The following is an 11,414-nucleotide window of genomic DNA, read 5'->3' as shown; positions in this document are numbered from 1 at the left end:
AGTGCCCCAAGTTTGAACTTCCAAAATGCAGTTTAAATGCGGCCTCAAATGATCCCAGATCCAAGGAAGAAGGGTCTTATCTAGCAAAATGATCAGCTATTTTCATGACAGTTAGGGTATGTCGAAAAACTCCCATCTCATGTTCTCCCTCAACTTCAAAATCGCCCTATATCGCTGTTTTACCTTTTTTGTTAAAGGTATTTGATCTTCTTTGCATGTTCACTTTGCAAAGACTGGGTCGGTACTTTTGCAGCTATGTAGGATGATTTTGAAATGATTTTTGAAGTTAAGGGAGAAAATACGATCAGAGTTTTTCGACATACCCTAACTGTCTTGAGCCAGAATACACAGAATTCAGGGAGAGCAAGGCAAGATGAGCGTTTGAGATTAAAGAGTATTTAACTTGTATTTTTTTAATGAAAATAACCGATCATTTCGCTAGATCAGATCCTTCTTCCTCGGCTGGGATCGTTTATAAGTGTACTTGGGATCATTTGAAGCCGCATTTAAAATGCATTTTGGAAATTCAAACTCTGGGCACCGTATCAGTCTATTATATGGAGAAAAATCCTGACATGTTTTCCTCAAAAAACATAATTTCTTTACGACTGAAGAAAGAAAGACACGAACATCTTGGATGACAAGTGGGTGAGTACATTATCTGTAAATTGTTGTTCTGGAAGTGGACTTCTCCTTTAACATATGTGACCCTGGACCTCAATTTTGAAATTAAGATTTATACATCATTTGAAACCTAAATAAGCTTTCCATTGATGTATGTTTTATTAGGATAGGACAATATTTGTCCGAGATACAACTACACTGTAAAAAATAAAAAACAATTTGTTGAGTCAGCCTAAAATAATTTGTTACCCTGCTGCCTTAAAATTTTAAGTTCAGTCAACTAAAATAAGTTTAGTCAACTTGAAATGTTAAGCTGTACTAAGTAACAACTTAGATATTTGTGTCTGCTAAACTTAACAGATGGGTAAGTAACCCAGCTGCCTTAAAACTTTAAGTTGATTCAACTCAAATATCTAAGTTGTCACTTAGTATAATTTAACATTTTAAAGTGAATAAACTTTTTTTTGAGTTAACTGAACTTAAAATTTTAAGGCAGCCAGGTTACAAATTATTTTAAGTTGACTCAACAAATTGTTTTTTACAGTGTATTTGAAAATCTTCTTTAAAGTTGTCCAAAAGAAGTTCTTAGCAATGCATACTACTAATCAAAAATTAAGTTTTGATATATTTATGGGAGGAAATTTACAAAATATCTTCATGGAACATGATCTTTACTTTATATAATACTGATTTTTGGCACAAGTAAAAAGTCGATAATTTTGATCCATACAGTGTATTTTTGGCTATTGCTACAAATATTCAGTGTAGAAATTCAAGTCTGATGTTTTGTTTATGTGGACAATCCTTTCTGCCTGTCAGGATGCTTCTTCTGATCCACTGACTGTCTCCTGTCACACTCTCCCTTGGAGGCGACTGGCTTAGTGTTTACCATGACCTTATCTCTACTAACTCTATCTGTGGGGATGCCTTCGCCTTCCGCTACTGACACAGCGCCAACTAATCTAAAGAGCTAAATGCTGTGCTGAATTTCCACCATGCTGGGTGTAATACTCTCCCAGTAGAAGAGCATAAATGTCCTATTCCTAAGGTGGCCTCCTATCGGATGCAGCTGGGAATAAATCCCATATTAAAATGTATCTTTTTGTGTACCTCCACAGAAACTCTGCAGCTTTCCACAAAATACAGACACGTTATTCACAAAAATCTACATTTGCTACTCCTTGTGTGCGACTGGGCTAATTTGATTTGTTCTGTTCAAAACATTTTATCATATCTGTACTATAAGGTAAGATGAGGTGAACATAATCTGGTGCTAAACTCATTTCTAAATATATTACAATTTAGCAGTAAATGCACACTGTTGTTAAAAGGTGTTATTTCCCTATTATCAGCTTCTACAGACTTCCCTCTAAAATCAGCAATGAAAATGCAAAAGACGTCTGCAGATTCTGTCAGGGTCTGCCCATGTGCTCGGTAGCACAAACAATCCTCCTTATTTTAGGATCAAGACGATCTATTTAAACAGAAGATAATTTTCCATTTCACCCTGATATTCTTACTGAAAATAAAACATCTGAAATGGGCCAAACCCCACCTGCATGCTCTTGTAGCAGCCGCATAACGTACAGTTGTGTAGAGAGGAGAGAAATTATTCTCTTTTTTCCTCCCTCAAAAGGAGAGTAAACTGCCGCGCTTCCATAATAATGAGATCAATTACACTTCTCTATCGTGTTTTGTGCCTCCATTCCCAATCGATTTCTTTGACAGTCCTCTTTGAAGTTTTTGCCGCTCCGTTTTCAGAGCCATTCTGTTATTTGTCCTTGACTTCACGGAGGTATGTACCTGATAAAAAACATACCCAGGGGATGGAACATGGTAAGAAAAAAATCTGCCATCCTTTGAAGGCGCAGTGAGTCAAACATTTTGGAGGCAACCCAAAATAAAAATTAAACTTTTTTATTCTTCTCACTATATAATGGAGGAACTTGGAATGACAATGCATTAAAAGGAGATCAAAACCCTAGGGTTGCCCTTTGAATATCAGTCAGTTTCAATGTATTGCAGCAACCTCACTCTAATGCCCCAGCTCAAATATGAAAGATCACATTAAAACTTACAATGTCTTCAAAGTGTAAAAAATCCCTTCTAACCTTTTTTTTTTTTTTGCACAGGTATTTTTGTCATTTATTAGTTTTAAAGGAATAGTTCACCCAATAATGAAAATTCTGTCATTAATTACTCACCCTCATGTCGTACCAAACCCGTAAGACCTTCGTTCATCTACAGGAAACAAAAATTAAGATATGATTGATGAAATCCGAGAGCTTTCTGACCATGCATAGATAATAACAGTACTATTACATTCAAGGCCAAGAAAGGTAGTAAGCTCATCAATAAAATAGTCCATGTAACTTCCTTAATTTAAGGAAGCTAGAATACTTTTTCTGTGCAACAAAAACAAAAATAATGATTTTAAGAAACTACATTGTTGAATGAAATCATTATTTTAGTTGCGCACAAACAGTATTCTCATAGCTTCATAACATTATGGTTAAACTGTTGTCACAAGGACTATTTTAAAGATGTCCTTACTACCTTTCTTGGCCTTGAATGTGGTAGTTGTGTTGCTGTCTATGCAGGGTCAGAAAGCTCTAGGATTTTATCAAAAATATCTTTATTTCTGTTCCGAAGATGAACAAAGATCTTACTGGTTTAGAACAAGATGAGGGTGAGTAATTAATAACAGAATTTTCATTTTTGGGTGAACTATCTCTTTAACTATTCTTAAGGTGTGATCACTGTCACAAAATTTCAGCAGATTTGATCCGTTTACCTCAGAATTCTGAACTAAAAAAAAACAAAAACAGATTATGCCGAAGTATCATGTTAATAGATAGAAGTTGGATAGTACTGTCTGCACCACTGAGTTTATGGAGGAACAGACAAACAGAAGTGCTAATAAATAATATATTACTCCTGTTGATGTGCTGAACAGCCATTTTGGATTCTGAAGTCAAGATTGCTACGAATCCACTGAGTTTCTAAGTCAAAACTCAGACTTGAGGGGGTGTTTTAGTTCTAGACAATGCTGTTCATCAGATCAAACTGTTTTTCCAAGTTACTTTATCTTTTCAGGCACACTGTCCGCACTATTAATTGGAAGTGATCGATCAGATTTGTGTGTCCAGACATAACCAACTTATCTGGAGGAGACTGGTGATGTTCAATGCTGTGGTCACAGCCAGCTTTGGTTTTATTTGAACACTGTATATACACTTTTGACATTTCCATCACTTGTTTTGACGTTATCATTGTGTGTTGCGTCAGGAGTGACGCAAAAGACAAACTAATATCTGATTTGAGCAGCCAGAGCTTTTAGACTGAGATGCATCTGTAAAAATCCAATTGGATTACAAGTGCAACTGGTTCCGTTTTGCATCTGAGTTATTGAATGAACTCAGTATTAACATTTTTGTATATAGTTTCAGTAACTGATTTGTACATTTGATTATCTTTTCTTTTATTGGAAGCTTTAAGATAACAGGTTAAATACATTAATTTAAACTCCAATCTATGTTTTATGTCCACGTCCCATTTATTTATTTGTTGAGTATAAAATGTGCACATGGCTCTCTTTTGATAGATTTGTGAGCATTGTCTCCACTGCTGTTTCTTATATGTCACCAAAATATCATCAACCTCCCCATGCATGCCCTCATGACATCTCCGGCAGACAGCAATATGTCAACTTCCTTCATCACTCTTGTGTCATCAATCATCCCGCTGAAGCAATCAAGCCAAGCCAAGGAAAATTGTTTTCGGAGGGAACGCTGTCGTAAGTTGACCTGACTCTGAAAAACCAACATGTCACGCACAGAGCTAAGACACTGAATTAAATATATGTTTAAAAAAAAACACTATTAGCGCTGTTGCTGACTGCAGTTGTGACCGCATAATTGTCGCAATTATGTTCTCAGACATTACATTTAAAATCTTTAATACTGCTGTTCCGTTTTGAAAGATAGTCAGTTTTAAAATTGTGTAAACACATTTGAATCTCTGTAGGACTGATTTAGTGCAATCTTACGGGGCTGGGGTTGGACAGAACAGTCAAAGTAATGTGTCACAGCGGACTGACATTATTTTCTCATCCTCTTTGTCTCCTTCTTGCCTGTCAGATTCCCTGCTGTGGTAGACAAGCAGGAGAGTAATCCCTCTGACTCAACCTACCCTGACATTCACAAAGCACCTGCGTCTGGATATAGACAAACAGCAGGATGCCTCTGCCTCCATATCAAAGCAGTTGAGATGAGCTGAGTTTTACGGCCAGCTTAAGCCCACTACTCTGTATTGGCCCTCCTGAGGCGCCAACATGATTCATTACAACCTTGCATTAAAACACTATTTGGACAAACACGCTGCTTTCTCACCCCCTGCTGCTTTAGAGTGAGAAATGTGAATTGCTATGCTTAATTTAAAGAAAATAACTAATAAAGAGGGCAATAGACTGTGAGTTGTTGTTTTACAGATTGCACAATTGAAGCGGTTTAGAATCTCATGATTTTGTTGTGATCGATAAATGCCTCTTTAGATTATGGGTGTTAAACATCTTGTGTTCTTTGTGGCTGATCATGATAAAACTAATGTGATGCTAATTTAACAGCATAGGCATGGCAAATGAATCAACATGGCTTTACGGCTAAAATTATCATGGCAAATGGAAATATATATTTATTTGTGAATTTATGGGGTGACACTTTGTGTCTTGGCAGAATCTGACATGTCCATCTTTAATGACTAAAATTAAATGACAACTATTTCAGAGCTATAAATATTAAAAACAAACAAACAAAAAACAAAGCAGAAAGTCTGCTTTGAGAAGTCATAGAATCGTTGAAGAAGACAATGAAGTCAATGAAGCAGAAGACATAGAAGATCAAATGAAGCAGAAGTCAAAGAAGCTGAAAAACTCATAGATGAAGTCGAAGAAATATAAAGTATTGAAGATGAAGAATTCGAAGAAGCAGAACTCATACAAGAAGTCAAAGAAGTCACAGAAGAAGAAAGCGAAGAAGCAGAAGGCATAGAAGAAGTTGAAGAAACAGATCTCATAGAAGTCGAAGAAGTCGAAGATGAAGAATTCAAAAAAAGCAGAAGTGCTAAAAAAAAGTCAAAGACGTTGAAGAAGCAGAATTCAGAAGTTAAAGAAAAAGTCAGAAGCAGAAGGCGATGGAGTCAGAGGAAGGCAAAGAAATATAAAGTATTGAAGAGGAAGAATTCGAAGAAGCAGAACTCATACAAGAAGTCGAAGAAGTCATAGAAGAAGAAAGCAAAGAAGTCGAAGAGGCAGAAGTCATAGAATAAGTCAAAGAAGTATATTTCATAGAATTCGAAAAAAAAGTCAAAGATTAAGAATTTGAAGAAGCAGGTATGATAGAAAAAGTCAAAGAAGTAGAAGTCACAAAAAGTAGAAGAAGAAATCGAAGAAGCAGAAGTCATCAGAAATCATAGAAGTCAAAGTCATAGAAGAAGGTAAAAAAAGTCTTAGAAAAAGAAGTAGAAGTAGTTAAAGAAGACAAAGTCATGGAAAAATAAGTCAATGAAGTTAAAAAAGCAGAAGTGACACAAGCAATTAAAAAAGCAGATGTTAAAGAAGAACTTAAGGATGAAGAATTTGAAAAAGCACAAGTCAAAGAAGCAGAACTCATACAAGAAGTCAAAAAAGAAATCATAGAAGAAGAAAGCAGTCAAAGAAGCAGAAGGCACAGAATTCACAGGAAATGAAGAAGTCGATGAAGATAAAGACAGAAAAAGAAGTCAAAGAAGCAGAAGTCAGAAAAAGTCAAAGAAGAAATCGAAGAAAATGAAGTTATAGAAAAAGAAGTTAAAAAATTCAAAGAAGTTGAATTCATAGAAGAAGTCAAAGATGAAGAATTCAAAGAAGCAAAAATGACAGAAGTCATAGAAGGTAAAAAAGTCATAGAAGAAGAAGACGAAGTCGAAGAAGTTGAAGAAGTCAAAGATGAAGAATTCGAGGGAAGTCAAAAAAAGTAGAAGTCATACAAGGTCAAGAAGTCATAGAAGAAGAAGTCAAAGAAGCATAAGTCATAGAAGTCAATGAAGTTGAAGTTGAAGAAGTAGAAGTCAGAAGAAACTGAAAAAGCAGAACCTTTTCGAAGAAAAACTCAAAGATGCAGAATTTGAAGAAGCACAAGTCAAAGAAGTCATAGAAGAAGAAAGTGAAGAAGTCGAAGAAGCAGAAGGCATAGAATAAGTCAAAAAAGTAGATCTCATAGAAGATGAAAAAGTCAAAGATTAAGAATTCGAAGAAGCAGAAGTGATAAAAAAAGTCAAAGAAGTCAAAGAAGTAGAAGTCACAAAAAGTAAAAGAAGAAATTGAAGAAGCAGAAGTCATAGAAGTCGAAGATGAAGAATTCAAAGAAACAAATCATAGAAGTCAAAATAGAAGTCATAGAGGAAGGTGAAGAAGTCATAGAAGAATTAGAAGTAGTTGAAGAAGACAAAGTCATGGAAAAAGAAGTTGAAAAAGCAGAACTCATAGAAGTTGAAGAAGAACTTAAAGATTGAGAATTTGAAGAAGCACAAATTAAAGAAGAAGTCATACAAGAAGTTGAAGAAGAAGTCATAGAAGAAGAAAGCAAAGAAGCTAAAGAAGCAGAAGGCATAGAAGCCTATAGTGGTTATCATTGTCTTTATTTGAAAGAAAGAAATAAAAATAAACAAATAAATTGAAAATTGAAAATTGAAACAAATTAAATTTGTAGTTAAAAATACACAAGTAGCACAGTTAAAATTATTCCATAAATGAGCAATAAATAAATAAAGGTCAGTTTCAGTCAGCTAGATGACTATTATGAAATATCTGAGACAACTGAGCAGTATTCCATAGAGCTGCGTAATAATTCCAAAACAGAAAAATACAAATAAAACTTCGACCACTCAAACTGTAAATGTGCTGGAAATTGACTGGTCAACATGTGAGAAACTGTCTATATGACCAGTGCAAACAATAAGCAAACATTAACAGTGAAATTCTTACAATTCTATAAAATGGTCACTGTGTAAAGATGCGAAGTGATTCATGTCTTAAAACTACTTTGGCTAAACTCCGTTTTCCAGAGTATGTTAACCTGACTCACCTGACATGTGGTCACTTTATTAAAAGCTTGAAGTGAAGCAAGAGCTTAATACATTCTGTCTTTCATTATACCTCCATTAAGGATGGAACACCTCATTTGACTAAAGCGTTAATTTAATAACCTTCATCTAGATCTCATTAGACATGCCTGTTTGACCTAAAAACCGCCACTGGTCACTTACATGTCTATGAATAGAACTCTAACCTACTTAGATTAATGTAAAAGGTTCTGATTTAAGCATATTGTGTCATGTGGAGAAAAAGATGTGCAAGTGACTAATTATATGTGGACTCAACTGACTGAGCAGCATCTGATCAATTTCTGTGAATAATCTTATTGAGGAAATTGACAGTATGTGCCATCTGGATACAAGCTACAAAAACAGAAGAGAAGCCAAGTAAGCCAGAGAAGCATAAAAAGTGCTTTAAAAAAGACTAGTCTAGTATTCCTAGCACAATATTATTAATGACAACAGATTGTAAAGTTAAAGTGATGTCACACAGCTTAAAAACATTACTGACTTATCACCGTCTGCCTTATGGTCTATTATAACTGTATTTGGATGCTGGAAAATCTTGTCAAACCTTACAACAGTAACCAAGTGGGAGGGGGTTAACAAAGCGTACATTATTACATCACTAAAAACTGCTGAACATTTGTTAAAGATTGTAGGCCATTAGTGCTGCACGATAACAATCTTCCTGAAGCACTGATCAATACTGTATAGAATTATTGTGACAGGCTAAATGTACTAATTCCTAATAATTCACCATAACAGAATTAACTTCATTCCATATTGACTAAACATCCAGCCATTTCAACAGTGTGCTTTCTATCGCTCCTCATTTCAAATTTAACGGTGCCTGCTGTCTGTGTCTGCTTTGCCATTTTTTATTCATTCTTGATTGTGTGGCCTATCTTTTCCTTGACTACTGAGGTTCTGATTGACTTCAGAGATTCCAGTCACACAAGAATGGCAGGTAAAAATAGCTTCATACTCCAGGAACAGAGCTGCCAAAATGCTGTGACAGAGGCAGGTACTGAACTGTGCACAGGTGAGCTCACAGATATGCTATATTACTCTGGCTTTCAGCTCCAGACGCTGATGGGACGGGTGAGTAATAAATGACTCTCTCTTATCGTGTGTACAATAGAATTTACAATATAAAGTCTTAGCTTGAAAAATGACCTTGGTCACCTGTTTACATTTACACTGTGTGCTTTAACAAATTTTGTTTAATATTAGATTGTTTTATTAATTTTGAAGACTAAGCTAAAATCATATAAGCCTTAATGGAAAGATCACTGCCAGAACAAGAATTTACAGATAATTTACTCACCCCCTTGTCATCCAAGATGTTCATGCATTTCTTTCTTCAGTCGATATTATGTTTCTCAACCCTCTATGGTAAGTTTTTATTACATGAAATAGCTTCAATTTTACAAAGTAAATTTTTTTTGGTGGGGGGTGTTGGGGTATTTAGGAAAACGTTGCCATATGGCAACAATGTACCACAATGGAAAATGGCCCAAAATGACTTTTTCTATTAAATCATGATTTACTTTTCAATTCAAATGCACATTTCTTTTAGAAATTGATGTATCCTGTCTTAATTTCCATCAAAATCTGCCACAGACACATGCACAAACAAAATCATTATTACGGTTACCAAAGGCTAACTCATCCTCATTGTCATCACATGCAAAAGGCAACTCAGCACTCTTCCTATTGGCCTTTCCGTAAAATATTCTCTAGTTTTGCTAGAGAAGACCCTTATTCCTTGACTCGGTGTAGAGCCCTTTGAAGCTGCATTGAAACTGCAATTTGGACCTTCAACCCGTTGATCCCCATTAAAGTCCACTATATGGAGAAAAATCCTGGATTTTTTTTTTCCTCAAAAACCTTTTTGACTGAAGAAAGAAAGAGTGAACATCTTGAATGACATGGGGGTGAATAAATTACCAGTAAATTTTAATTCTGGAGTGGACTAATTCCTGTTTAAAATGAAATGATAAATTACAGTACAACTTTATTTTACAGTTTCTTAATTAGTTGCTTATTAGCATGCATATTACTAGAATATTATTCATTTATTGGTACTAATTAAGCACATATTAATGCTTTTTTCTATATGACCTTATTCTACATCCCTAATCCTACCCAATACCTAAAATTAACAACTACCTTACTAACTATTAATAAGCAGCAAATTAGGAATTTATTGAGGGAAAAGTCGTAGTTAATAGTGAATAAGTGTTACCAATTTGTTCATTGTTAGCTCATGATACCTAATGCATAAAACTATGCTGACAGATTGAACCATACTGTAAACTTACCAAAATGTTTATTTATATTTGTATATATATATATATATCATTTCAAATAAATTATTCAAAAGGGGCAATCATGAAATAATAATATGTGAATGCTAACAGTGGAAGTCGAAGCCTAGAATGAGGTAACTCGATTGGACAGCTAAGGTTGATGACTATAGACTATACTTCATGTCCTCACAGTATGTCATAGTAAACTCATTGGATTAGCGCCTCTACAGAGGAATGTCCTGGTGCGAGTAGACTTCTAGTGTCAGAGAAAGCGTCAGATCTATAAACCGGCTCCCAGCTATGCCCGAAGGCACCACTTTCCCATTCAGCCAGCCCCACACCTATGACAGCCTGACAAATGATTACTACTGCGGACACAATATACTGCTTTCCCTCTCATGTGGCTCTAAAGAAATCAGCAAGAGTATGAAGACCAGCGGTCATGCTTTTAGTTAGTGAAAATGTTTACAGCGAGAGGTTTGAGCGGCCGGTCAAGTATCTGTCATACAGGATTTGGTTTTTATTTTTAGCAGTCAAGAATTTGGAATTCTGCCATCAGCATGGCACAGTCGTGCCATTAACCTGCTTGTTAAGTGGTTGGATCCAATTATCGCCTGAACAATCTGCCCAATCACACTTATGTCACTTTCTGCAATTTTCACTCGTGAGGTTTAAAAGGGGAAACAGAAAACACTATTTGAGCGAAAACGTTTCACAGTGTGCAGTTTTTGCTGCAAAGTGTCCTGCCCAAATGTTCCACAGGGGACGATGCTAATTGTTTCTATAATTTCTGTAGTCTGGTAAGAGTGCCTTGAGTTGTTGCTGTCTGCTCTCTAGATCAACTAAAAGCAGAAGTAGTCTCGTTCAGCCATCTGCCGTTTATAGCATCACTGAGTAAGTTTGCGTGTGTGCCTAGGGGATGTCTAGACTTAAGTGACGTGTTTTTGTTGGACGTGAGCTGATAAGCGCAGTTCCTTTCCAGTTTTGTGATGTAAATGCTTTTGGATACTGACATCAGGGCTGACCTGTGCAAACAGGATCATGGGTTATGATCAATCCTATATTTTATTAACTGCTTAGCTGTATTTTATTAATGAGATTTGTTAACACTTTAGGATAGGGATCAATTCGCACTGTTAACTAGCTACTTTAGCTAGCTAGTTTTTATACTCTCCACACTGTATTTTCTATCCCCTTACCCTAACCCTACCCCTAAACCTAACCCTTACAGAAAACTTTCTGCATTTTTACTTTCTCAAAAAAACTCATTCTGTATTATTTATAAGCTTTTGTACCCATGGGGACCTCAAATTTAGGTCCCCACGGTGACACTAGTCCCTATGA

This window comes from Labeo rohita, chromosome 2 (assembly GCF_022985175.1).
Source record: "Labeo rohita strain BAU-BD-2019 chromosome 2, IGBB_LRoh.1.0, whole genome shotgun sequence".
Classification (NCBI taxonomy): domain Eukaryota; kingdom Metazoa; phylum Chordata; class Actinopteri; order Cypriniformes; family Cyprinidae; genus Labeo; species Labeo rohita.
Note: the sequence above shows the minus strand (reverse complement) of the source record.